Source organism: Ursus americanus, chromosome 24 (assembly GCF_024610735.1).
Source record: "Ursus americanus isolate L20-20 chromosome 24, mUrsAme1.1.p, whole genome shotgun sequence".
In the NCBI taxonomy this organism is placed as follows: Eukaryota; Metazoa; Chordata; class Mammalia; order Carnivora; family Ursidae; genus Ursus; species Ursus americanus.
In genome coordinates, this window is record NC_142150.1 from 8,043,086 (window position 1) to 8,068,426 (window position 25,341).

The 25,341-nt window shown below is 50.6% G+C and overlaps 1 protein-coding gene across 1 annotated transcript in view; it reads right to left on the reverse strand.

Moving 5' to 3' along the window:
* Positions 1-13,639, reverse strand: part of PTPN5 (protein tyrosine phosphatase non-receptor type 5) — a 52,947-nt gene extending 39,308 nt beyond the window's left edge. The window contains exon 1 of the mRNA XM_045808630.2: positions 13,396-13,639. The gene's annotated coding sequence lies outside the window, so the exon portion shown is untranslated. The remainder of the gene's footprint in view (positions 1-13,395) is intronic.
* Between the last annotated feature and the right edge of the window lie 11,702 nt (positions 13,640-25,341).

The following is a 25,341-nucleotide window of genomic DNA, read 5'->3' on the forward strand; positions in this document are numbered from 1 at the left end:
GGACTCTGCCAGGCTCACGCAGAGGGAAAGTTAGTGAAGGAGCCAGAGGTGGACTCTAGTGTGCCTGTCCTGCTGCCCAGGGCCCCAAAGGAGCTCCTTGCTGTAGGGCCTTTAGCCTTGTATGGCCCCCGCCCCAGGCATGGAAAGACTGGGAATCCTGCCCTGGACCGTGGCCTCAGGTTTCTCCACGCGAATAATCAGCCCAGAGAGTCCTCCTTGGGAGACTGGTTCGGGTGGGGGTTGTCTATGATGGGGGCAGCCGTGTTCCACGACTGGAGCAACGAATGTACTCCCCGGCCAAGGATCCAGCAGCCCTGGACCCTTGTCCAAGGCCACCTTGTGACTTCGGGCCGGTTGTTTCCTCTAACCTGAGTCTCAGCAGCGCCAACTAAAACCAAGGGAATCGAACTTCATGACTTTTAAGGGCCTTTCCTTAAGGTCAAGCCTCAAGTTCAGGGCTGTCAAGGTGGATTTAAGGGGGTGGATGGTGGCGGAGTGGCAGGGGACCGGCAGAGGGCGCTCCCAGCAGCAGGGAACCAAGGCTTTGGTCCACGGAGCCCGCCTGGCAAAGGCCGCCTAGCTTCAAAAGTGTAGGGCGGATCCCACCCCAGCCAGTTACCGACTAATCTGATTAGTACCTGCCATGGACAGTCCTATTTGTAGGGTAAGCCCCCAAAAGATCAACTGAAGAGCAGGATTTCAGCGTTCACAGGTCATCTAGTTCAACCCTGTTCTCCAACACTCTGAAAACACTCCATTCCGCACCCTCTCTCAACACCTCCCGAGACCCAGGTACAGAATTTAGTGTACAAGGAAGAAACAGACACCCGCAAACGCGAAGGCACGATCACACGTCTTGCGAGGGTGTTCTGGTATATCCACCCAGTTAGAGGCACACTCCTACTCATAACACCTTGGAATGTACTTTTCCCTTCACTGGAAAAGCCCCCTTTCCCCTTCCCGGCTTAGAAAACTCTCCAAGACCCTTTTAAGATCCTGTTCCGATGTCACCTCTCCGGCAGCAGCGTCCCTGACTCCCTGGGGGAAGAACTGGGTGCTCGCTCTTCCTTTCTCACCTCTCTGTTTAGAAATTACCTATCGATGCCCAGATCCCCGATGCCCACGGGGCATCTGTACACAAACCTGTGGTTTAGAATCCCCGCAGGCCCCTCGGATTGAGCGCTTGCTGTGTGCGGGAGACCACGCCAACTGCTGGCCATGTTCTCCATCATTCATCTCTTACTATAATCCTATCAACTAAACGCAGTGATTGTCCTCCTCCGACACATGCAGAGCCTGGGACTTGGAGGGACTGAGTCATTGTTCAAGGTCACACAGTCGGTAAGTGGCCGAACCAGGCTTCCAACTCAGTTGGCCTCTACCCCAGGCCCAGGCTTTATTTAAACCACGAAGAGTACAGCTTCTGACACGGACCTTCCTGTTTGCCATGCCTACACTCTGACACCTGGCGGATAGATTCAAGACATATTTCTTGAAAAGATACATTAAAAGCAGGCTAGAGACTGAGTAGGAATAAATGGCTCATTAAAAACCACAAACCACAGGCTGAGGGATTGGGCTGTCCGAGTATGAAGGAAGGATCCCGCAGTGGTTGCCCAATCTTGCACAGGGTACTTGATTCACTATGCCTCAGTTTCCTCACCTGTGAAATGGAAATTATCATCTACACTTCAAAGGATTTTTAAGGAGATTAAGTGAAGGGCGCCTGGGTGGCTCAGTCGGTAAGCATCTGCCTTTGGCTTAGGTCATGATCCCAGGGTCCTGGGAGTCCCTGCTCAGCGGGGAGTTGTCTTCTCCTTCTCCCACTGCCCCTCCCCCTCCACTTGAGCACATCCGCGCTCTCAAATAAAATCCTAAAAAAAAAAAGAAAAACCCTAAAAATGTTAGCTGTCATTATCTTGTATGTCAGGTATTACCTGTTTCTCAGTAAATACAGCTCTTTTTCCCCATATAGATGAGGTCCATGGAGACGCTAGAATGAGCCTTATGATGTGTTATAAATTGGTTCTCGGAAAAATAAATAAATTTAAAAGTCCTGATTAGTGGCATTTGCCGATTTCCATGGTGTAAATGGTCCTACGGTGGCTGATTTCGAGCTATGAATGTGAGGGGTCAGGCTGCGGTCTTGCAGGAGATCAGTTTTACTCCGACTCTCTGCACCTCAGTTTTCTCATCTTTAAAGCCACATTGTTGGGATGAGGAAACATCCAGCTGCTAGAGGAATGCCTGGTGCAGAGTGTGCTATGTCAGAGCGAGCTCACACGACAGTCGTGGAGAGCCACGGTCTCACTGCTGCTTGCCCGGCCCGGACACTGGCCCAACCCCAGCGCCTGGCCTTTCGCCTGACGCCCTGGCAGAGTCTCTGTCTTGGTCATCTGCCTTCTAGGACTGAAGCCTTGTCCATTCTCGCAGCTCTCCCCAATCCACGTGGAACTAGAACTCTGACTTGGCCTGTGTTGGTCACACACCCAGCCCGATCACAAATGGTTTCATGCTGCTGGTGTCTACAGGCCTCTGGTTTCAGCCCTAGGCATCCCTGATGCGACCCCTTGGCCTGGACTACCTGTGTCTCTGCCTCACTCTGGACCATCCATGATGGCCCCATTTGGCATCTGCTCTGCTCTTCACGCTTACGAAACCACTTCTCATAGGGCTTGTATGCACCCCAGCGGGGAGAGCTGGGGTTCAGAGCTACGGGTGCTCCCCCTGCAACCAGGGAAGGCTCTAGCTCCTGCAACACCTCACCAGGAGGTCTAGTTCCGGCCAGAGTCCCCAGCCTCTGCCTCTGATTTAACCCTTCTGGGCTCAGGCCTGGCCCAAGCAGTGACAGCACAGGCTGGGAAGACCCTGGCACTTGAGGTTTTGGCAAAAGATCCAGACAAACCGGGTGACAGGCAGAGCCTGAGAGGCAAGGCGGAGGCTCCCTTGCCAGGAGAGACAACAGAGTGTCAAATGGAATGGGACGGGAAAAAAGAAACACCACACAGGACCAGAGTCAAGGTTTAAAAGGGTCTGACCTCCTCTATCCAGCTGTAGTATCAGCTGCATACCTACTATGTGCCCCAGGCTTTCCAATGCCTCATTTCATCAGACCGTTGCAGCCACCTTATGAAAAAGACGTCATTAGCTCACTCTGCACAGCAGCTAACAGGCACTTGGAGGGGTTAGAGCCTGGCACGAGCGCAGGTGAGTGTCACTCTAGTCCTGCTCAGGTGGCCCATGGAGAAGAGAGGACACAGCCTGGTCCTGGGCCAAGGGTAGATAGCCCTCTCACTGCCTCGTGCTACTGGACAGCTGGAAACCTGGGGCCCAGGACGGGTTGTCAACAGAGGTCCTTAGTTATGGGCAGAATCTCTTAAAACATGACAGCTGACCATTCTGAGGCCCACACCTCAAGGCAACCACAGCACTCTGGGAAAAGGATGGCTTTAGAGGCAAGAGACCTGGTTGAAACACTGTGCTTTGCCACCTTCTCCCCATAGGGTCCCTGCCCAGTGTCTGGACCTCTCTGAACCTCAGTGTCTTTCTCTGGGCTGCAGGAGTGACAGAGCTGCCCGCGGCAGGTTTGCGGTACGCACTGTGGAAGTGACTGCAGTAAAGAAAGTACCAGGCAGCCTGAGGCAGGCGCCCTCCTCCTTATTACAGCTGACGTGGCTCACAGCTTCATTTCCCAGCTCCCTCAAAGTCCACCCCGCACCAGAGATGCTCCTGCTCTTTGGACCAAGCAGGGCCATCAGCTCCAAAGGTCTGCTTCCTTTTTCCTCGGGCTCTGTCAGGTGTTCCCGGAGCTAACGAGAACAATGCAGGGCCTCCCCAGCAGCAGAGACTCTTCTTCCCCCTGGAGAGCCCTGGGCTGTTTCCAGGCCCCCTCGTCAGACCCAGAGCCCTTGGGAAGGTGGGTCAAAGAACTGGAAACCTGACTTCCCGGGATTCCCCAAATCCTCCTGCACCATGAACACTGCCCCACCTTCCAGCCACACTCGTTTTTGATTCTCAGCCATTGTCTCTCCTGTTCCTCCTTCCTGCATAGGCCTCCCCGTCCTCCTCTTGGAGCTGCGGCTTTGGGTCCTTCTGCCCTTGGGACCTCTGCTTTGTCACCATGCCTCCTCCAGGAAGTCTCTCTAGTGAGCCCAGTGCATGCTGAGTGTGCCTCTGGCTGAATTCTTCTCCCAGCATTTGATTTGTGACCCGGAATCTGGCAACAGACTGTACCCCACCCTGGGCTGCTCCCTGGCTCTCCTGTTCATAACCTGGGCTTCTGTGAGCTGCCCAGGCTGAGAGGGGTCAAAGGACAGGCATCCTTCTATATGGCCCATGACGGGGAGCCCAGTGCGGAGGAAAGGGGATGGGAGGCAGGGCTATGTGCATCCAGCATTTTCCTGTACCCTCAGATTTGAAAAGAAGATAGGAAGGAGTGACTAAGTGGGAGAAAAAGAAGGAGCAAGTGAGTGAAAAGAAGTAAAAGGGAAGGGCAGCTGTGTGAGACTCAGGGCCAGGGTCACAAGAGGCCAGATCCAGGCTGTTTTGGATCATGCGTTAAGGCTCTCTGTGAATTACACTCTGATTATGTAACTCCTTGCCTTAATAGACTCCTCTTTAAAAACATTTGGAACTTAACCTCCTCCAGGCAGCCTTCCCTGATCGACTTGGATCTCTCCCTTGGCTCCCTGAGCTGTACTACTCTGTACTCAGTGATGCCATTTCCCATGATGCTAAGTCCTCTGGGGAAGGGCTGGAGGTCTCTGCCTCCCTGGCACGAGTTTCACTCTACATTTACATCTGTAGTCAGAGATATCTCACACTGTCTCTTTTATCGGCTTCAGAGGGTGGGGGACATTTATTTTGCATGGTTGTTTTAAATTGTTTTGCCTCCAAGACAATCTTGACACAAGGTCTGCTATCATCTTACAACCTTATATGATTCTTTACTATCAGGCTCTGTTGGGCCCAAGACCCAGTCCCTGCCCTCAGCCAGGGTCCAGCTTCGTGCACAGAGTCAGAAATGTGCTAAATGGCCAAAACATGGAAAGAGACCAGATGTCCATCGACAGATGAGTGGATAAAGAAGAGGTGGTATATATCTACAATGGAATATTACTCAGCCATCAAAAAGAATGAAATCTTGCTATTTGCAAAGACGTGGATACTAGAGGGTATTATGTGAGGCGAAATAAGTCAGAGAAAGAATTATCATATGCGTTCACTCATACGTGGAATTTAAGAAACAAAGCAGATGAACACAGGGGAAGGGAAGGAAAACTAAAATAAGATGGAAATTGAGAGGGAGGCAAACCACAAGAGACACTGAACTCCAGGTAACAAACAGAGGGTGGCTGGGTGGGGGGGCAGGGTAACTGGGTGATGGGCATTAAGGAGGGCACGTGATGTAATGAGCACTGGGTTTAATATGCAACAGATGAATCACTAAATTCTACCTCTGAAACTAATAAAAGAAAGAAAGAAAAAGAAAGAAAGAAAGAAAGGAAGGAAGGAAGGAAGGAAGGAAGGAAGGAAGAAAGAAAGAAAGAAAGAAAGAAAGAAAGAAAGAAAGAAAGAAAGAAAGAAAGAAAGAAATGTGCTGAATACCAGCAGAGGCTATCTTAGGGGAGCGCCTAGCGGGGCACAATGGCAGGGTCTGGGAAGTTGTACAGAGAGATGATGGGAGTCTCTGGGACAAGCAGGAGTCCAGCAGACCGCGGGGAGGGCATTCCAGGCCGAGGACAGCGCTGGGGCAAAGACCTGAAGAGATCAAGGAGCAGGAGAGTGGGGGAAAGAGGACATGTGGGTGCGGCTGGAGAGGGGGTAGGAGACGGGGCTCCGTCGGCATGGTGGCCGGCTTGGTGCCGCAGGCTAAGGCATCCTGACTTGAACTTGGAGGCCGCCTTTTCTCGGCGGCGTGAAGGCAGGGGCTGCCACTCTAGCTGGCACATAGAAATCTGTGCCAGTGAGGCTGGGGGCGCAACACCACGGGTCCCCCGAACCGCCTTATGCCACAAACGACCCCATGCTATGATGCCATTCCTATGGAGTTCAAGAACGGTCGAAACATCCAGAATGACAGGACCGGGAGCAACAGTTACCTCGGAGGGCAGGCACCTCGTTCCTGGTGGTCACGACCAAAGGTGCCGCTGGCGATATGCAGGGGATGGGGCCAGGGAGGTTTCACAACGGAGAGCTCTCCCACTCAGAGGCCAGGAGGGTCCCTGGTGGAAAGCAGTGCTGCAGGCCACGGGCCGCACGGGGTGGGGGGGTTAAGGAGTGGAGGGGACTGGCTGCATCTGGCTTTGGGGAAGACAGGGCTTTGGCCATGACGGGAGCCCACAAGGTCCAGGCATCTCAGGGCAGCGAAGTGACGCAGATGGTGGACACGGGACCTCCATGGCCACTTCTGGGCTTTGTATTTGGTCAATTCCCGCCTGTTGTCCCGAAGCCGCTCAGGCCCAGGAGGAGCCCCGGATGTCCCTCCGTGGTACCCCAGAAGGGGCTGGAAGGAGCTCAGCTAGGGTAGTCAGAGGGAAAAGGAAATGCTCCCCCCCCGCCCCCCCCCCGCCCCCGCCTCCCTGCCTCATGATAAGCCATCACCCTCCTCTGAAACTCAGTCTCAGAGAGGTGGGGCGCCCTGGGGGCTCCGAGTCACCGGCGGCAGGGCTGGAGGCTGCTGGTACAGAGAACCATTCCCCGAAATCACGGGCAGAAGAAGAACACAGCCGACTTCCACTACAATGCTGGCCTCACCTCCTCCTTCAGGAAGCCTTCTCAGGATCTCCACGCTGTGCAGGTGTCTCTCCTGCGTTCCCACAACCCTTGGCCCAGCACTAGAGGACGGGGATTGCCTAGGACTGAATTCTGGCTCTGCCACTTCCTTGCTGTGTGTTCTTGGCAAGTGCCTTAAGCTCTCTGCGTCTGTAAACTGAGGACAATAAAAATCTTCTGCACAGAACTGTCACGAGGATTAGGTGAGATAATGTCATAAACACCCAGAAGAAGAGAGTGCTGGTCCTGATTATCAGAGCACACATCAGGATGGAGTACAGTTGCTGGGTTACTTGTCTGGCACCCCCAAGGGACGTAAGCTCCTTGTGGGCAGGGGCCTTGTGGCCACATGGATTTCCTGGCACAGTAAACACTTGCACATATGAATGAATTGCATCCACTAGGACCTCTCTGGAGAGCTGTCTTTTTCCACCCACAAGGCCTCTAAATCACAACAATTCTTCAGAAATGGTGGCTGCATTCACTTTTACTCTGTTCCCTCTTCTCTCCTACTACCTCAAGGGCACAAAGAAGCTGCGAACCTCTACTTTTTCATTTTTTTTAAGATTGTATTTTTGAGAGAGAGAACGCACGTGAGCTGGAAGGAGAGGGAGAGAGAATCTGGAGCAGACTCTGGGCTGAGTGTAGAGCCCGATGCGGGGCTCAATCTCATGACCATGAGAGCATGACCTGAGCTGAAATCAAGAGCTGGACGCTTAAGTGACTGAGCCACCCAGGCGCCCCAAGCATCTGCTTTTTTAAATTAATGGCTTCTTTCCAGACTCCAAACTCCTAAGACTTCATTCAGTGATCTTTTTCATGCTTGGCCCCCAAAAATCCTTTTTTAAAAAAATCCCCAATGGATCCTCACAAAGTTAAACACAGAATGATCTGATTGACTTGGATCTCTCCCTTGGCAGAGATCCAGCAATTTCACTTCTAGGTCCAAAAGAATTGAAAGCAGGGACTCAGATACATACACCAATATTCCTAGCAGCAACAGCTGTCCAAACAGCCCAAAGCTGGAAACAACACAAGTGCTCGTCAGTGGATGAACAGATAAACCAGATGTCATCCGGACACTGGAATATTACTCGGGCTTAAAAAGAAAGGAAATTCTGACCCACATACAACATGGATGCATCATGGGGACACTGTGCTAAGTGAAATAAAGCAGACACAAAAAGGCAAATCCTTGTATGATTTCATTTTTATGAGGGGCTGAGAACAGGTGAATTCATAGAGAAAGAAAGCAGAATGCAGGCTACCAGAGGCTGGGCGGGAATGAATTCATTGTTTAATGAACACAGAGTTTCAGTTTTGCATGATGAAGAGAGTTCTGTGAGTGGTGGGGGGTGATGGTGGTGCAACAGTGCGAATGTACTTAATGCCACCGAACTGACACTTAGAAATGGGTCAAACAGCAAATTTCACGTACTCCGAATTTTTAAAAAGTACCCCCAATGGAACCAACAAAATGCTGGAGGGACCCTATCTTGAATCGGACAGAGCTGAGTTCCACTCCGCACACCCTCAGCGCTCCTTTGCCTCTGGCCTCCTGATTCGTGATCTCCCCGCTCATCCTCTCCTTGGCTCTCACTCTGGTGTCCCCTGTTCTCTTTCTACCCCAGGACCTAGGGCCGCATTATTTATGTCCACGAAATCAACCCGCCTCTGTCCACAGTCACTCCTTTCCGTCCCTTGGGCCCCTCTTTAACCCCTCCATGGCCCCACCATACCCTCTTAAGGATGCTTAAAACAGATGCCTTGAGAATCGCGTGAAGATGTTCACTACTATATCCACCAACAAAGAAATGGCTAAACGAAATAGAGTAAAGCCACTGAGGCTAAAAAGAAGATCATGACGGAACACAGAAGTCATGATAAAATGTTAAGCGAAAAATGCAAGGTACTGAAACTAGAGGTGGACTGATTTCATCCATTAAAAAATACAGACCTTTAGAGGCAACCAAGAAACAGACTCTTAATACAGAGAACAAATTGATGGTCTCCTGGAGGGGAGGTGCGTGGGGGACGAAGGGAGATAGGCGATGGGGATTAAGGAGTCCACTAGTGATGAGCTCTGGGTGATATATGGAAGTGTTGAGTCACTATACGGTATACCTGAAACTAACATTACACGATATGTTAACTGGAGTTCAAATAAAAAAATAAATAAACTGCATACATAAAAAAAGAGATTTTTAGAAGAAATAGGACAGGATGTCCAAGCTCATGGTTAATCTTACATTTGCTTCACAGCGTGGTCATGTTTTTACAATGCAATTTATTTTTTAAGGCCAGGCAACACCCTTAGGCTGATGATGAAACATACAATCTTTGGAGCTGACTCTAGACACCCACATGCTGCCCATCGCCGAAGTCCACAAATCCCTCCGAGTGACTTCCAGAGAGTTCTGGGAGAGGAGAACATTTTGACTCTTAAGATAGACATGTTGAATGACTTCAACCAACCACTTCACCATGCAAAGGACAATGTAGGGTCTTTATTTTACCATCACAGTGACCAGGAGATCTGGCCAGGAACGGTTTGCCCCCCCATGTAGCCCAAAGTTAGACATCCTCACCAAGATCCTTGCTCTCTACCAAATCTGTGAACTGTGGACTTTTGAACCTGAATGACAACACATTCAAATCATCTGAGCTTTATCATTTTGATCATTCTACACCTTACTATGCCATAATATCTTTATTTAGGGGTTGATATAATTCCAAGGTATGCAGCTTTGTACATAAATGGTCATTTCTAACATTCATTCATTCAACAACTATTTAGTGAGCTAGTGCTCACTGTCAGGATTGGCTTGCTAGCCACTAAGAATACAAGGAGAGTATGACTCTGGTTCTCCTGGAACCCCTTAACACTGTGATTTCTTATTCCTCAGGCCTATAAACACCTACACGATCCGGCCCTGCCCCTCTCTCCTACCTTTTCCCTTACCACCCTTCCTCTCCTCCTATCTCTTACAGCCACACTTGCTGTTCCCTTAAAACACCAAGGTATTCTGACCCCAGGGCCTTTGCACTGATGGTCCCCTCTTCTTAGAATGCTATTCTCCCTGGTGTCCTCACTTCATTTAGGTCTTTGGTCAACTCTTACCTCTTCAAAGGCAATTCTATTTAAAGGTAAATCTCTCCCTTCACTCCTCCCCCTCCCCACCCTGTTTTATTTTTTCTCCAGAGCACTTCTCACCCCTTGAAATGTCATATCTCTGCTTATGTTTTATTTTCTGTCTCCCTTGGTAGAGCTTGGGCAGGAAGTTCATCTTTTTCAGCAATGTATCCCCAGAGCCCAGAACAACCTGGCACATAACAGATGTTTCTACGTATCTGAAAACTGAATGAACGAATGAACAAACCGGCTCTTGACAGCTCGGGGTGCTCAGTGAGCCAGCTTTGCAGGAGTCAATACGATGCCCTGTCAGATCCATGGTCCCGACTGGCATGCCTCCCCATCTCCCTTCCTGTTGGGCTCTCTCTGTGAATGGCATCCTTAGCCATTCAGGCTCAAAACCTTGCCACCACTTCTCATTCCTCCCTCCCTCTAGCACCCACGTCCAAACCACTGGCACTCTGGCCTCCTGCACCAACTCCTTTCTCTCTTCATTCTTACGACCACCCCCACTCCTTATCTCTCACTTAGACCACTGTCTTTGTGTCTTACCTGGGCCCCCTGCCAGCGGGTCCTCCCCTCCAATCTGTTCTCCACAGAGCAGCCAGGATGAGTTTCCTATTGGCCAGGCTGGATCATATCTCACCCCTACTCAGAAACTAAAAACCAATCTCTTCGCTTGGCATTCAGTGCTCCCAGAAACTGCCTCCTCCACCTTCCTACCTAGGCCTCCTTCTCGCAACTCCTCTGTTAGCCTTTCTGCTCCAGCTGGAACGAAACACTTTCCAGTTTCTACACATGCCCAAGAATCCCCTGCTGCCTGTTCTCTGCTCATGCTGCCTCTAATACTTGAAATAATTTCCTTTCTTTCTTCTAGTGTACTAATCACGTAGCCCCAACTCAAACGCTACACAGCTTCTCCAAGAAACGGTTCCTGATTTTTCAGAAGAATAAAATTCAACTGTCTTCTCAACTCTTTCCCAAAGGGCATTTATCTCTCTTTTAGGGCCGGTGTTGGGAAAGGACAGGCAATATGACGTAGGAGAGAATTCAGAATCTGGACCCAGATGACCTGAGCTCGCGCAGCTCTCTGGCTCTGAGACTTTTAAAGAATGCACCCTTAGATAAGTTCAACTCCAAGTCTTAACTTCCCCATTTACAAAATGGGAATGATAACACTGTGGCTGTCATGGGTGTGTTAGAGAATTAAATGTAAGCCACAGTGTAAGAAACCACTCTATCAATTACTAAATTCAGTCATGATTAGCGGCAAAACAACCGATAAACAGAAGTGTTCCTTGTCCCGGGGACGTCTCATGGATGTCTTACGCCGGCTGAGCCCTAAGTCCAGTGGGGAAGGGATTTTTTTTTAAGGCAGAGGGACTCCGCGGCCCTAAAATCCCATGTCTTTGGGCAATCTGAAGAGGGAAGACGTAGAGGGTATATCCACAAAGCTGGGGCTCTAATGGTATTACTAGTTACCTATTCTGGAGCTCTTTCCATGCCCCAGGCACTGCGCTAAGTACCCTACGTAAATTACCTCATCTTTTATTCCTTCGCAGAGTAATAGAGGAGGAAAATCAGGCCCACAGCAGTTATATAAAGAAGAGCTCCCCTTCCCCCTACCCATCTCCACAGTTCAGACCTGAAAGATACCCTGAAAATCTCCAATCCAATGATCTTATTTTTCAGATGGAGAAACTGAGACCCAGAGAGGTTGTGAGCGTTTACTGAAACTGTCCAGCCAGTGAGGAGGAGACCGGGCCTGGAACCCAGATCTCTTCACTCTCAGCGTGGGAGCCACTACTCCGCAAAGAGCCAGGGGGCACCACGCATTCGAAGTCCATGTAAATGACGCCTCTGGAGGGCAACGCCATTTCTGGGGACTACAGTGTGAGTGGTGGTTCCTGGAGTTATGGCACCTGGTCACCTTGCCAGGCTGCTCACCCCACTCCAGAAGGAAGCTCTTGAGACAAGAGCCTTGGGCCCCTAGAGACTGAACACTGCCCTCCTCGCCAACTACTATCTCATCCAAGGGAGTCTCCTCGGAGAGTGACCGACTTCATCCATTCACCATCCATACCTCTCGGGGCACTGTGTGTGTGCCAGGCATCGGGCTCAGCTCCGGGGACACCCAGCTGCCCTTGAGGGAGCCTTGCCCTGAGCTGCCACCCGAGCCTGGTGAGGCTGTAACCCAAGCTTCTCCAGCAGCTTTGTCAGCAACACCAAGAGGCCGTACTCAACACACGTCAAGGAGGAAGGGGTGGGCTGACACGAAGAACTTGGGGGACCTCCTTAAAGGGATGATGCAAGGGGCCTGGGTAGATTAGAAGACCCAGGCCATTAAGGAGGAGGGGAGTGTGACTGGGAAGGCAATAGTCAGGTCAAGCTGAGGGAAGGGGTTGACTCTTGAATGCCATACCAACCGGTCCAACTGAGGACACAGGCTCAATGATTCCTGGGAGAATCCAACACCCTGGAATCTGATCTCCTGCCCAGAGTTGCTTCATTCTCGAAAATTAAATCCCCGAACCTGGAGTGCTTGCTTGCATAAGAGAGCAACTAAAGCCCCCCCCCCCCCAAGGATGGTAGCAAATAAATGGCACCTGCCGCTCCAAGTGGGGGCAGGGCTGAAATTACAAAGACTTCCCTGGTACACTCAGATGAATTTGGGGGTTCTGGGGCTTCAATGGCTATAGGATTGAATTATGTAGGAGGAAAATGAATATGAAAGTCAGAGACCCTAGATTCTAATGCAGGCTTTGTCACTAACTCTGGTGACCTTGGTCAAGCCACCTCACCGGACATCAGTTTCCCCATTTGTAAAGTGAGGGGGTTAAATAAGTTCCAAGGGCTCATCTGGTCCTGACCCTCTAAGCCACGTGATCCTTGGTAAGGTAAGCCCCTCAAGGCTCTGACCCGGACAATCTCCGGGTTTTGCAGGAGCCGGGGCCTCATCTAGGAAAAAGGGGCATGCTGGGGGAGGGGAACGCGCTGGGCTCTTATTTTGGGGGTGGGTGGGTAGCGTGTTGTTTAAGCTACACGGTCGTCCGGGGGAGGCGAAGCGAAGGGAAGGCTGGGAGCCGCGTTTCACAGGCCAGCAGGCTAGCGGCGATCTCCTGCCTCCCTCCGGAGCTTCAGACCCCGGAGAGGCGATGCAGCCAAGAGCCGCGCACCGGCCTCGGTCGCGGAGGCTCGGACCCGGGACCGCCGTCTCCATCCTTCCCCTGAACCGTGCACCAGCTTCGTGGGGAGTGGCTGCTGCTCTCTCCCCGGTACCCTGCGCCGAGCCCCCTCCCCTGCGCAGGGCCCCCTCCCCCAGTCCGGGGGCGCAGGGAGCCCCATGGGGGCGTGGCGGTGGCGGGCTCCGGCTTCTCGGCCCTGGGGGTTGGCGGCCGTCTCAGTCGCTGGGCCGCCCCGGGAGGGACCCCGCGCCTTCCACCTACCGGCTCCCCACACAAAGGCGCCCACAGAGGCGCCGCACTTACCGGCCAGAGCGGGCTCCGGGCGCCGGCGAGCGGGCGGGCGGGCAGGCTGGCGGGAGGATGTGCGCGCGCGAGTGTGCGTGTGTCTGCGTGTGTTCCTGTGTGTGTCTGCGCGAGTGTGTGTGTGTGTCTGTGTGTGACGGGGGCCGCGCCGAGCTCTGTGCGTCTGCGTGTGCGGGGGCGTCCGTCCGTCGGTCCGTCCGCCCGGCGCTCCGTCCCGCGCTCCGTGCGCGCTCCCTCGCCCGGACGCTCCACCAAATGCGCCTGGGCTGCGGAGTCGCGGGCGCAGCCGCCGGGTCGGCTCGGCACCCCCGGCCCCGGCTCCGCCCCGCCCCCGGGCGGCCTGGCGCCGCTCCCCGGGAATTGCGCAGGGCCCGCGGGGCTGGCGGGCGGGGCGCGCGAGCTCCGGCAGCGCCCAGGGCCCGAGTGGGGCCGGATCGCGGACCCTTCGTCTCTGACCCTGCGCTCAGGCGCCCCCTCCCCCCCTACTCTGCTCGGAGTCCCCGCGCGCGCCGCCCCCGCGCGGAGGTTGCCTGGACAGGGAGGGCGGGGGAGCGGGAGAACCGCATGCATTTCATTCATGATTTTCTCTGTACGGGAGCCCCGGGCCCGGGCTGCGCTGATACGGCGACCGCCAGAGGGACCCCAGCGGGGCCGCGCGCGCCGAACCCAGTGCCGGACGTACAGGCAGACAGATGCGGGTAGAGGAAAGAGAGACAAAGGGGTCAGTGCTGGGGGGCGGGGAGTGTGCATGGAGAGGGTGCTGTGCCGCTCCCCGATGTTGCCCGCAAGATGCCAACATCTGCACGGAGTGGTTGTATACCCAGGCGCACACAGTGCCGGGTGCCCAGGACCGGCTCCAGGACTCGGAGGCGGCACCCGCCTTCCCACTCTTCCCTCTTCAGCTTCTGGGGAGCAAGACCTCCCTCCGCTAGGTCTCTCCTGCCTGACGTTCGCCGTGGGGCGCGCACCTGTCTTGGCTTTCTCATGGGCACCAGGGGCCAGGACGCCCAAGGAGCTACCCATGCGCCCCATTATCCCACATTTCCCAGCTGGCACCCCGCTAGCTGGAGGTTCCTGATATTCCTGATGAGGGGCTTCTTGAGGCATCAGGCTGCACACAGAGCAGGGATCCTAAGCTCCATTTTTATGTGGGGAAACCGAGGCACAACACCACACAGCTACCACCCTGGTTCCAGCCACCATCCTCTTTCACCTGGATTTCTGCAATAGCCACAGACTGGACTCCCTGCTTCCAACTTGGCCCCTGCAGTCGATTCTCCACACAGCAGTCAGAGATCCTTTGAACACGTAAGTCTTCTCCTTCGCTGGAAATCCTACAATGGCTCTTCCTTTTAGACAAGTGAAAGCTAAAGCCCCATAACATCCTGCAAGGCCTCTCCTGGGCTGGCTGTCTTTGAACTCTCTAACGTCACTCCCTACCACTCTAGTCACACAGGTCTCTTTTAATGCATCACCAACATGGCAGCCACCCTGTGGCCTCAGGACCTTTGCACGCCTCTGCCTGGAAACTTCCGCAGATGGTCACATGTCTTGCTCCTTTACTTCTTAAATGTGTCACCTCAAAGAGGTCTTCTGTGACCATCCTTTTTTTAAATTGGAGGCCCACTCCCCCTATTTTCTCCATAGTAGTCAAGACCTTTATTTTGTGTTTCCTGTGGTTCTTTGGCCCTTTGCCCTTAGCTCTCACCTCAGTCCTCTGGCATTCCAGTCCTCCAGGCTCACCAAAATTTTGTTCTCTAAACAAACTGATTTTTCCCATTTCTATCCTTCGTTCAACCTGTGCTTTCAGCCTGGAAAGCCATGCCCCTATGTTTTACCTAGTTTGAAAGGTCCAGTTCAAATACATCCTTCTCCATGGGGCCTTCACTCCTATCCTGGGGATACTCTGTACTCATTCCTTTCTGTCTGCTGTGATAGCAGTCCCCCTTTCTTTCTTTCCTTCCTTCTTTCTTTCCTTCTTCCCTCCCTCTCCCTTCTTTCCTTCCTTCCTTCCTTCCTTCCTTCCTTCCTTCCTTCCTTCCTTCCTTTTCCAAGTGCAGTATAAACTCCTAGGATAGGGCTGCGTCTCTTATCTCCCCCCAGTTCCCAGCACAGAAGGGACCATCAGTACATGCTTGTGGGTCAAGGGCAGTGATTTGGAAGGCCTGGATCTTGTTTAGTCCTTTTTTCCCTAGGAGGGGCACAGAGCTCAGCTAGGTCTTCTTGTTATCCTCAAGTAGTTGCCTGTGGATCCAATATCAGATAACCAGGCCGTGCTGCTTGGTCTGTATGGTATGTGGGTAGACATGTCAGTTGGTGCTCAAGGACCTGCTCTCCCTCCCTGAGAGCATCATCTCTGTCCTTCAGCATAAGGCTGATTTTCCCTGGCGGCGTCAGTGTAACAACAGCAGCGACCGTAGTGAACGTTTCGTATGCTCCAGGCACCGTTTTGTGTATTTTTCATGCACAGCCCTAGTTCATCTTCATGACAGCTTGGGAGGCAGGCATTTTGATATCCCCATTTTCAGAACAGAAACCAGAAAGAATAAGTGACTTAACTTAAAGCCTTACAGTTGATATGCGAGGGGTGTGTGTTTCAAATTCAGATCTAGTTAATTCCAAAGCCCGAGTTCATAGAGCTGGGGTGTCTTACCAGTGAAAGCCCTGGAGACTGATGGAGGGGTGGGGGTGGGGGGAGGGCTCAGAGAGCCTCAGCAAGGTCAGCCTGGCCCAGATTCTTTTGGAACCCAGCTCAGGAGTCACAGAGGCTTGGCCCTCCAGCGGGTGCGGGGCCTCGCAGGTTTTTGTCAGTGATGCCTGTGATGTCCTGTGCTGGAGGCTATTTGCTGCCCTCCGTAAAGACAATGCTGGAAGGCCAGCACTGCCTCACAGACATTCCTAGCTGTGCGCTGGGTTCCAAACCCAGCCCCAGCTGTCAGATGTGGTTAACAACGTTCATCTCAAAGGGTTACAGTAGGGATCTGTGATGATATATATGGTAATATACCTGCATGATATATACCTGCTTGTGTATACCTACAAAGTAGTAAAGGCTCCAGAAATGATCTGTCTCCTTTGCTTCTTGTAGGGGATTTCTGCCCCATGGGGATATAGCTAAACTAGTCTTCTTACCCCGTTTCTGCCCTGTACATCCTCTTATTAAAGAGTTTCAGAGTCCCATTGTCCGGTAAGTGTTACCGTGGGGCGCAGTTAAGGAAGGAAAGTCTAACTTTTATGAAGGGCTTTAAAAACAAGCTATCCGTGTTGCTTCCCTGTATTCTCTCCTTTCATGTGCATGGGTACATTGGGAGGGAGGCGCTGTTATTACCAACGAGGAAACTGAGACCCAGTAGTGTGGCCGGCCATGGCTTCCGCACGGCCACAGTACTCCCTAATGAATGGCAGGAATGAGATTCTTTTCTTTTTTTTTTTTTTTAAGATTTTATTTATTTATTTGACAGAGACAGCCAGCGAGAGAGGGAACACAAGCAGGGGGAGTGGGAGAGGAAGAAGCAGGCTCCCAGCGGAGGAGCCTGATGTGGGGCTCGATCCCAGAACGCCGGGATCACGCCCTGAGCCGAAGGCAGACGCTGAACGACTGAGCCACCCAGGTGCCCCAGGAATGAGATTCTGATCCGTGTCTGACTCAGTGCCCTGAGAGCACCGGTCTCTTTGCCCCATCAGCATGCAGAGTGAGCCCTCCATTTTTCTTTCTCTTCTCTGATGGGGAAGAAGGAGAATTCTGTGAGTCCCATGGCAATGAAGTCGTCCTTGGGGGTTTGGGAGGGCTGAGGCTTACTGGGCCACTTTGTATGACTCATGTACTCTCTCTTGAGGAGGGGAGGAGGAGGGGTTTGGGGAAGAGGAGAAACGGGGAGAGAAAGAGGGCCTGACTAACCAGAGAGCATCTTGCTGGTGGTTTTGGATGGGCTCTTAGAGATTAGAGTCAATATTTCTTGCTTTTGGTCTCAGAATTCACTCTACTGGTAATGAAATGTTTTGCTTCAGTGAAAATGCTCCCCTATCCAGATTTTATTTATTTACTTACTTATTTATAACCCACCCCAAGCCACAAAGGATTTGGGGTAGCTTACCACAGGAGCAGAAACCATAAAACAATGTTAAAATATCAATAAGGATAGAGAATCAGGACCAAGGAAGATGTAAATAAACTTTGAGACACAAGACCAAGGCTTGATAATTACAGCTGATTTTTATCGAGTTCTTCCTGAATGCAAAGGAATTCGTTATTTTATTTAACCCGTAAAAAGAGCCCTGTGAGGCAGGTGCTCTTATTATCTTCACTTTGAGGTGCAGGGAACCGAGGGCCTGCGAGATGAGCTATGATGCCCAAAGTCACGTAGCTGGTGAGCAGTACAACCAATATTTGGTTTGGTTTTGGCACTCGTGCCCTTCACCACTGTCCTGCCCTGCGTCTCCAACGGACAAAAGACCACAGATACGCAGACCGCAGGGGCCTCCAGAGTACTGGGCTTGAGCCCCAAAGTCAGTTCTGATCTTCTTGGATGCCAGAAAGAAAGGAAACTGGCACATGGGACCAGCGCCCTCACACCGTTCAAGTCTCTGGTCAAGGTCACTTCCTCAATGAGGCGCACCGGACGCTGTCATCTGTTTGGATCACTGATATATACCAAGCGTCGCAGACAATGCCTGGTGTGTCGTAGGTGCTCAATACATTTTGGGTGCATGCTTGAATGATTAATTCAGCGAGGAAGAGACAGATCAATATGTCTAAAGTGGCAAAGTAGGTCACCTTTTTTTTTTTTTGCTATCTCATATTTTCTTTCATTCCTTCCTCCTTTCTTTTCTTCTTTGTTGTTCTCCTGTTCCTTTCCATAAAGAATTTGAGGCAGCTTGAGCACTTAGCCCTCAGAGCATAGCTTTAGGAGGCTTCTGATGGTAGACTCTTAGGGTCCCCGTGGCCAATGGCCTTAGTGTCATTGTTATAGCAAATGCATAAATGGGATTCATGAAGCTGATTTTGGGGAGGTCTCTCAACACAAGTCGGGCATTATCCCACACCTAAATTGGCAAAGGTAATTTGTTTAGGGGTCTAGGAATAGTGGCCAAGTACCTTTCCCAAGGACTTGGGATTTGGAGCAGATGCCGTGGGGATGGAGATGGGAAAATTAAAGCAGAGCGTTTGTGTGAAATAATTGACTTAAAAGAAGAGGACATCTTTGTGTTCCTAAGAGCTCACCTCCGGAGTCAGATTTCCTGGCTGCAAGCCTGAGGAGTGAAAAGCCAAGGACATTAACAAGGTTTGTCAGAGGAGAAGCTGAGCTGAGACCAATTGCTGGGGAGGATGCGGGTTGGGGGTGTGATGTGATCTTTTTGTAGGAGCTGGCTTCAGATCCAGGCCAAGCCTCTGAGAGCCGCAGACACCAGCCTGTCAACTCAAGGTGAGGGCCAAGGGCACCTTGCTGCCAATCCCAGGGAGAAACATCTGAAACACTGTGTCAGGAGGAGTGGGAGTCAGAGCTTTGATGACTCCTCTAGGATCCTAGGAAGCAGACTCATGCAGCAGATACTCTACGGAGGGCTGTTCCAGAAGCTGGATACACGTTAGAGAACAAGATGGGCAGCTTCCCTGCTCTCCTGGAACATACATTCTAGGGGGACACACTGCAATGAATCAAGTTAAAATAATGAATAAAAGGATAATTTCAGACAGCGGTAATGGCAGTGAAGGAAAAGAAAGGAGAACAGGGTGATGGATAGTGGAGGCGGAGGGAGGCTGCTTCTGACTGGGTGTTCAGGGAGGGCCTCTCGGAGGAGGTAACATTTGAGCAGAAACTTGAGTTATAAGAAGAAAACGGCCATGCAGAGTAGGGAAGAGCTTTGCAGGCAGAACTTTCTCTTCTAGGCGCAGCAGGAAGGCCAGGGAGAGATGTGGGAGAGGACGCTGGGGGAGTTTGAGTTTCATTCTAGTGATGGCAAGCTACAGGATGTGTCTCTGTGGGGAGAGTGATGGGGCTTGACTTGAATGTGGCATCCTAGAGAGCAGAAGCATCAGAGAAGCACTGAGAATCCCAGCCCTCTGCTCTCAAAGGGCCCCCAGAAGATGTCCCTTCCAGTGCTTCCCAAGCTGGCTGCCTCTCAGAATCATTGGGGGGAACTATTTAAAAAATATAGATTCTCAGGCTCTCCCCACCCTCCAGAAAGTCTGACTCATAGGGTCCGGGCAAGGCTCTATCTTCAGGTGATGTTGCTGATGGACTGGGAACAACCAGCTGGTCAAGCCCCCCCACTTTGGGGGGAGTATACGGAGGCGCAAGAAGGAGAAATGCCTTGCCTGAGGCCACACGGGGTGTCTCCTGACCCTGGAGCACTGACGGCCAGGGGTGTCTGGCAACAAGCCACAGGAGTGACTATTGGCTAACGTAGGCAAAAGGGAATTTATTGGAAGGCCATGGGGGAGCTTGTGGTTGGAAGGGAAGGCTGAAGAACTGTACTTGGAAAGGTGGGAGTCGGGTTTGTAGGTTTGCAGGGTTGGAACATCTCCATTGTCACAACCAGGTGTCCCCATAGAGATGCATGGCCACCTAACTTGGTATTCTTCCTTCCTGCCCCTCAAGACTCAAAGTTCTGGGAGAGCGAGAGACTGATTGGCTGGGTTCTGGTTGTGGACTCACCCCACTGGCTAGGGGAGGACATACCCTGATTGACAGTCCTATTCAGACTTCACTCAAGACTTCATCCAGAAGGAAACCAGGGGTCTGTTACCAAAAGAGCAGCCACAAATGTCCACTACATGTGACATCTCAGGGGGTGGTAAAGATCACTCGTCACTATCATCGTTATCATCGTGGCACTTACTCATTTACAGTGTGCCGTGTACTGTTCAAAGCATGGGACATATAGGAGCTAATTTAACTCATACTTTAAGGCTGTGAGGCGGGTAGTGAGGTAGGTGCAGAGCGAGGAAACAAGCACAGAGAAGGCATGTAGCAAGTGACATCTAGATTCTCCTTTTACAGGTTCCAAAGGTCATTTACACCTATTGCCTAATCCGGTCCTCATAGGAACCTGTAAGGACAGGCATTTTTACAGGTGCAGAAAGTGAGAGTGTGCATGCTTTAGAATCTAGTCAGTAAGTGGGGGAGTCCTTGCTTCATACGTTCACTCATCCATCCATCCATCCATCCATCCATCCATCCATCCACCCATCCATCCACCCATTCACTCGCTCATTCATTCACCAAGCAGCAAGCAGCTGTCAGGTTCTGGGAACTCATTGGTAAACAAGCTATGGTTTCTCCCCTCCAGGAGTTCACCAACCCCAGGTAGAGTGTTTGTGGCCGTGGCAAGAGAAGAGTCTAGAACATGAGGCTGGCCCAGAAAAAAAACCAAAAAGGGCCTCGTGTTAAGGAGTTTGGATTTTGTCTTGAGGGCAACCACAGAAGGATTTTAAGCTGGGAATGTGTGTCTTATGAAGACAGCTCTGACTGCAGTATGAAGAACGGACCGGAGGGGTAAGAACGAAGGTAGGAGACAGTTGTAGGGTAATTCGGGTGAGAAAGCTTGGCTGCCTGGGTTAGGATGTTGGCACTGGAGATGGAAGGAAGTCAACAGAGTTGACAGATAAAAAGTGGCATTGACGGGACTTGCTGGTTGGCTGAGGGTGGGTTTTAGGGTGAGGGCAGGGTTTCTGACTCGGCAGCTAGATGAGCTGTGGTGCCCTAACTGTGGGTGAAGACTAGCTGAGGAGCCGTTCGAGTGTGGGAGATGATAGCTCAGTTTTGGACAGGCGGCACTTGACATTCCAGTACGACAGCGTCAGGGAGGGAGACGGAAGTTTGTAGACCTTTTGCCTCCAGACCTTGTGATCTTCCCAGAATGCCTTGCTAATGGAGAAGCCCCGTCTGTGAAGAACACTCAGACACCCAGAGACTGTCAGATAACCCTTGGAGATGCCCTGCATCATTGCCCTCGCATTTCAGATGAGAAAACAGAGGCCAGAGAAATGTGGTTCCTAGAAGGTCACACAGTGAGCGGATGGTTGACCAGAGCACGGGGCTTCCCGGAAGGCCCCTTCCCTACCATCCCACAGGACCCTAGTCCAGAGGGCGCGTACCAGACGCTTGCAGCCGAAGCCAGACTCCAGAAGGGCTCTGTCTGGCCTGCAACTAATTCAAACTAGTTGTCATCATTAAAAAAGATTAGGACATTTCAAGTACAAATCCATAGTTAAAGAAAATAACAGAAGACCTGGCAACTTCAGGCTCACATGCCTCCGTGACAGTGACCAATGACGCCGAAGAGCAGCTGCTCCCTTGAAGCGGGGCGTGTTCAGTTCGCCACAGTCCCCACTCTTTTCCCCATCACCGGGGGCATGTGCTATCTGCCATTTGTCAACAGGCTCGCTCTGTTGTTTTTCTTAAAGAGCAAAGTCACATATTTTTGGTATCATAACTAAAATATCTCTTATCTGTCCCAACTTGCTTCATTTCCCTGGCCTCTGAAAGCATTTGAGTTATGACCCTACCCCTTCCCCTCTGTGAACCACACATTCCTCTTTTGGAAAGCGAGGCATTTGAATACGATGATTCTAAGGCCCTCCAAGTCTGCACTTCAGAAATGAGTTGTGCTATTGACAATGCGTAATTGTTCTGCAGGTGGTTTTTGACGGATTGCTCACCCTTGACTCTTTTGTCCTTGAATTATGATTTATCTAAGCCCTTGGAAGAAAAATGCCTTTTGTTTTGGGAGTTTATCCTTCATCTTTTGATTTTGAAAAAAAGAGATGAGTCCTTCAAACAATGCAGCATAGCTGCGGTTGCTAGGCAGACAGCAGCAGAGGCTACCTGGAGACGGAGCTAGCAGAAAACTCTTGTCTCCCTTTCTCTTCCCTTCCCACCCCTTCCCATCCCTACCCATCCCATCTCTTCCGTACCTTTCCCTTCCTCTTTCCTTTCCCTTCCCTTCTCCTCCTCTCCCCTCCCTTCCTCTTCCCTGTCCTTCCTTTCTCTTCCTTTCCTTTCCCAGCCCTTTCCCCATCCTTCCCTCTCTTCTCTCTCTTCTCTTTTGAGCAAAGACGTTATAATCAAAAACCTCTTCTAAAAAGACCGGTCTTATCACCAATAGAGTTTAGGTTGCCCTGAATCCAAAAGGGTTATTTCTAAAGACCACCCCCCTTCCCAGCCAAACTGTCAAATACTCAGTGACATGAACTCTTGGGTTTTAATTCTGGCTCTGCCATAGATAGTCATTTCACTTTGGGCAAGTAATTTATTTTTCTCTGGGCTTTGGTTTCCCCACCTATAAAATGGAAGGTTGGAGGAAATGCTTGGACGCTCTTGAATTTCCTTATGGCCCTAACATTTTAGGAGACTGCCAGAGATTCAGAGAGTAAGGTATCACCAGCTGGGAAAGTCTCTGTGACTCTCCTTCAGGCTCAGAAAGACCCTGAGATCTCTTCACCCTGAAACCATAATACTCAGCAAAATGTCTTTGGCTTCCTCTCCTCTGGCTCTCCGACTTGTTTGTTTGTTGTTTGTTTGTTGTTTTCATTTAAGCAATCTCTACACCCAGTATGGGGCTTGAACTCACGACCCGAGATCAAGCGTCTCTTGCTGCTCTTACTGAGCCAGCCAGGTGCGCCCCCTCTGGGGATTTAGTCAGTGGTATAGGAAGGATTTCTATCCACCCTTCTCAGTAGATGTGATGTGCCCGCCAGTATCTGTCTTGCTAGGTAATCTTACTTTTAGCATTGTTCCTTTGTTGTAGGACCTAAATGTTCGTAATTATTTAATTCTTCAAGTCCAGTATCGCCCTCAACTGCAGGTCCTCGGCCACAGGGATGATGGAGACGATTTAAGCAACAAGTGCACCCCCTGGTGACCGATGTAAAAATTGCAGAAAGGCTCAGCTGTTCAACAAATACCGAATTTATAAAAACCCTGCCTCTGCCTAACCCTCAAGGTAAGATTTTTAAAGAGGGCATAAAAGTCCTGTAAAGTAACATGCAGCCTACAAATAGGAAAGTTATTGTTTCTGAAGGTTGTATGTCCTCTCCCAGAGCTAACATTTGCCCATTTGACATGTCCACCCCCAGGGCTCCTCAGTTCTTAACAGTTGGGGCAGTGGACGTGTTGAGCCCCACACTGCCATCCTCCAGTTACGCCTGTTTCTCAGCGCAGCAGTGGAATTGGTTATTCCGGGACATAATCAGCTCTCAGCTGTTGGAGATGTAGACACAGATGTTGCAGGGGTCCTTCTTAGTCTGCTAGAAAAGGGTAAGGATCATGTTAGATTCACTTATTCCAATGATCAAATACTGAGTACCTACTATGTTCCAGAAACTTCCTAAGTGACAGCTGTACAAGTTGTGAACAAAACAAAGACCTTGTTTTATGAGCTTACATTTTATCGGTGAGGCGGGACAAACCCCAATATTCTTTTCTAATGAGGCTAAGATGAATCAATGGCAAGTAATGGTAGTCTGGTTTGGCAAAAATTTGTGATGATGATTTGGTCAGGGACTCGGGGCCCTAACGAGATTTAGTGTATCAGGTTGAAAGCAATTGAGGCCTTAGGGTATCACGCTGACACACAGAAGTCCTACCCCCAAAGCTATTCTGGGTCCTGAAAGTGGAATCCGAAGGAGGCTGGTTCAAGGTCTTTATTCTCCCAGGTATGATTAGTCCAGGGTAGAGCCTGTGGATGAGAAGAGAAAGAGGAAGGTATACAGACATCAGGAGTTGCATATATTCACAAATCACCAGAGCTGGAAGACCAACTTAGAGACGATCTCTTGTAACAGGGTAACTGAGACCCAGAGAGAAGGGCCTTGCCTGAAATCACAATGAATGATCATTAGACAGTGGGATTAAAAACTGAATGTGTATAAATTGATAAGGAGAATAAACATACTGCAAACAAGTATAAATAGCATGATTCCAATTTTGGTTAAAAATCATATGTGGGTATATTTTGGAGGCGGGATCATAAGGGTTTTAATTTTTTTTGGCACACATTGATGTACTTCCAAAATATTCCACAGTGAGAGTGCATTATTGTAAAATAAAAATAAACGTAAAAAGAACTTGTATTTTCAATGATTCAAGGGAAATAAACCAAAATCCGATGGCAGTGGTGGAACACACACAGGTGCGCGTGCACACACACACAGACACACATACGTGTATATATATTTTACTTTCATGAATCTTCTGCATTTTATTTAATAACTGTTGAAGACATCACTAGTCTTCCCAATATGCCGTTCCTCCCTCGTTCTGGGCATACAGCAGGATTCCCCTTTCTTGGGGATTACTCTCCCTTGGCCCTTGCCCTTATTGTATTCCTCATTCTGCCCGATAGGTTATAACCTGTGTGATCAATGGAGACTTAGGGCTACAGCATTCGATTTCCAGTGCGAGTCTCTCCAGCAGCAGTGACCCCTAAGCCTCACGTTGAGATGGAAGTGCCTTAAGCTGGAAGTTTCCTGCCCTGCCGGTGCTGGGCCTGCAGGACAGCCACTCTGAACAGATGCCCAGACATGCTGTGGACTTCGTATGCAAAGGAAATACCCTTTTCCTCTGTGATGTCACTGGGATTTTGGTGGTGCTTGTTACCACAGCATTCCGTAGTCTATAACGACCAGTACAGTGACACATTAAAATAAAAAGAATCATCATCATTTTGGAAAATGTCATCAATGAAACATACAATATTCAGAAATGTTTATGTCAAATTTCACATTAGGTTATATTTGTAGTGAATAATCAGCCTTTGATTTAAAATCAAGATAATGTTTTTCAAGTAAGCAATATTGGTGTGTAATGACTAGTTTACTGATTTGCAGACTTGCACTGGTGGGAGGGGCCTCCAGCTTGCATCTGGCACATTCTACAAGCTCGTATAGAGGTATATAGACACCATTCAATACAAACGCATTATCTAAATGAATAGATTTCAAAA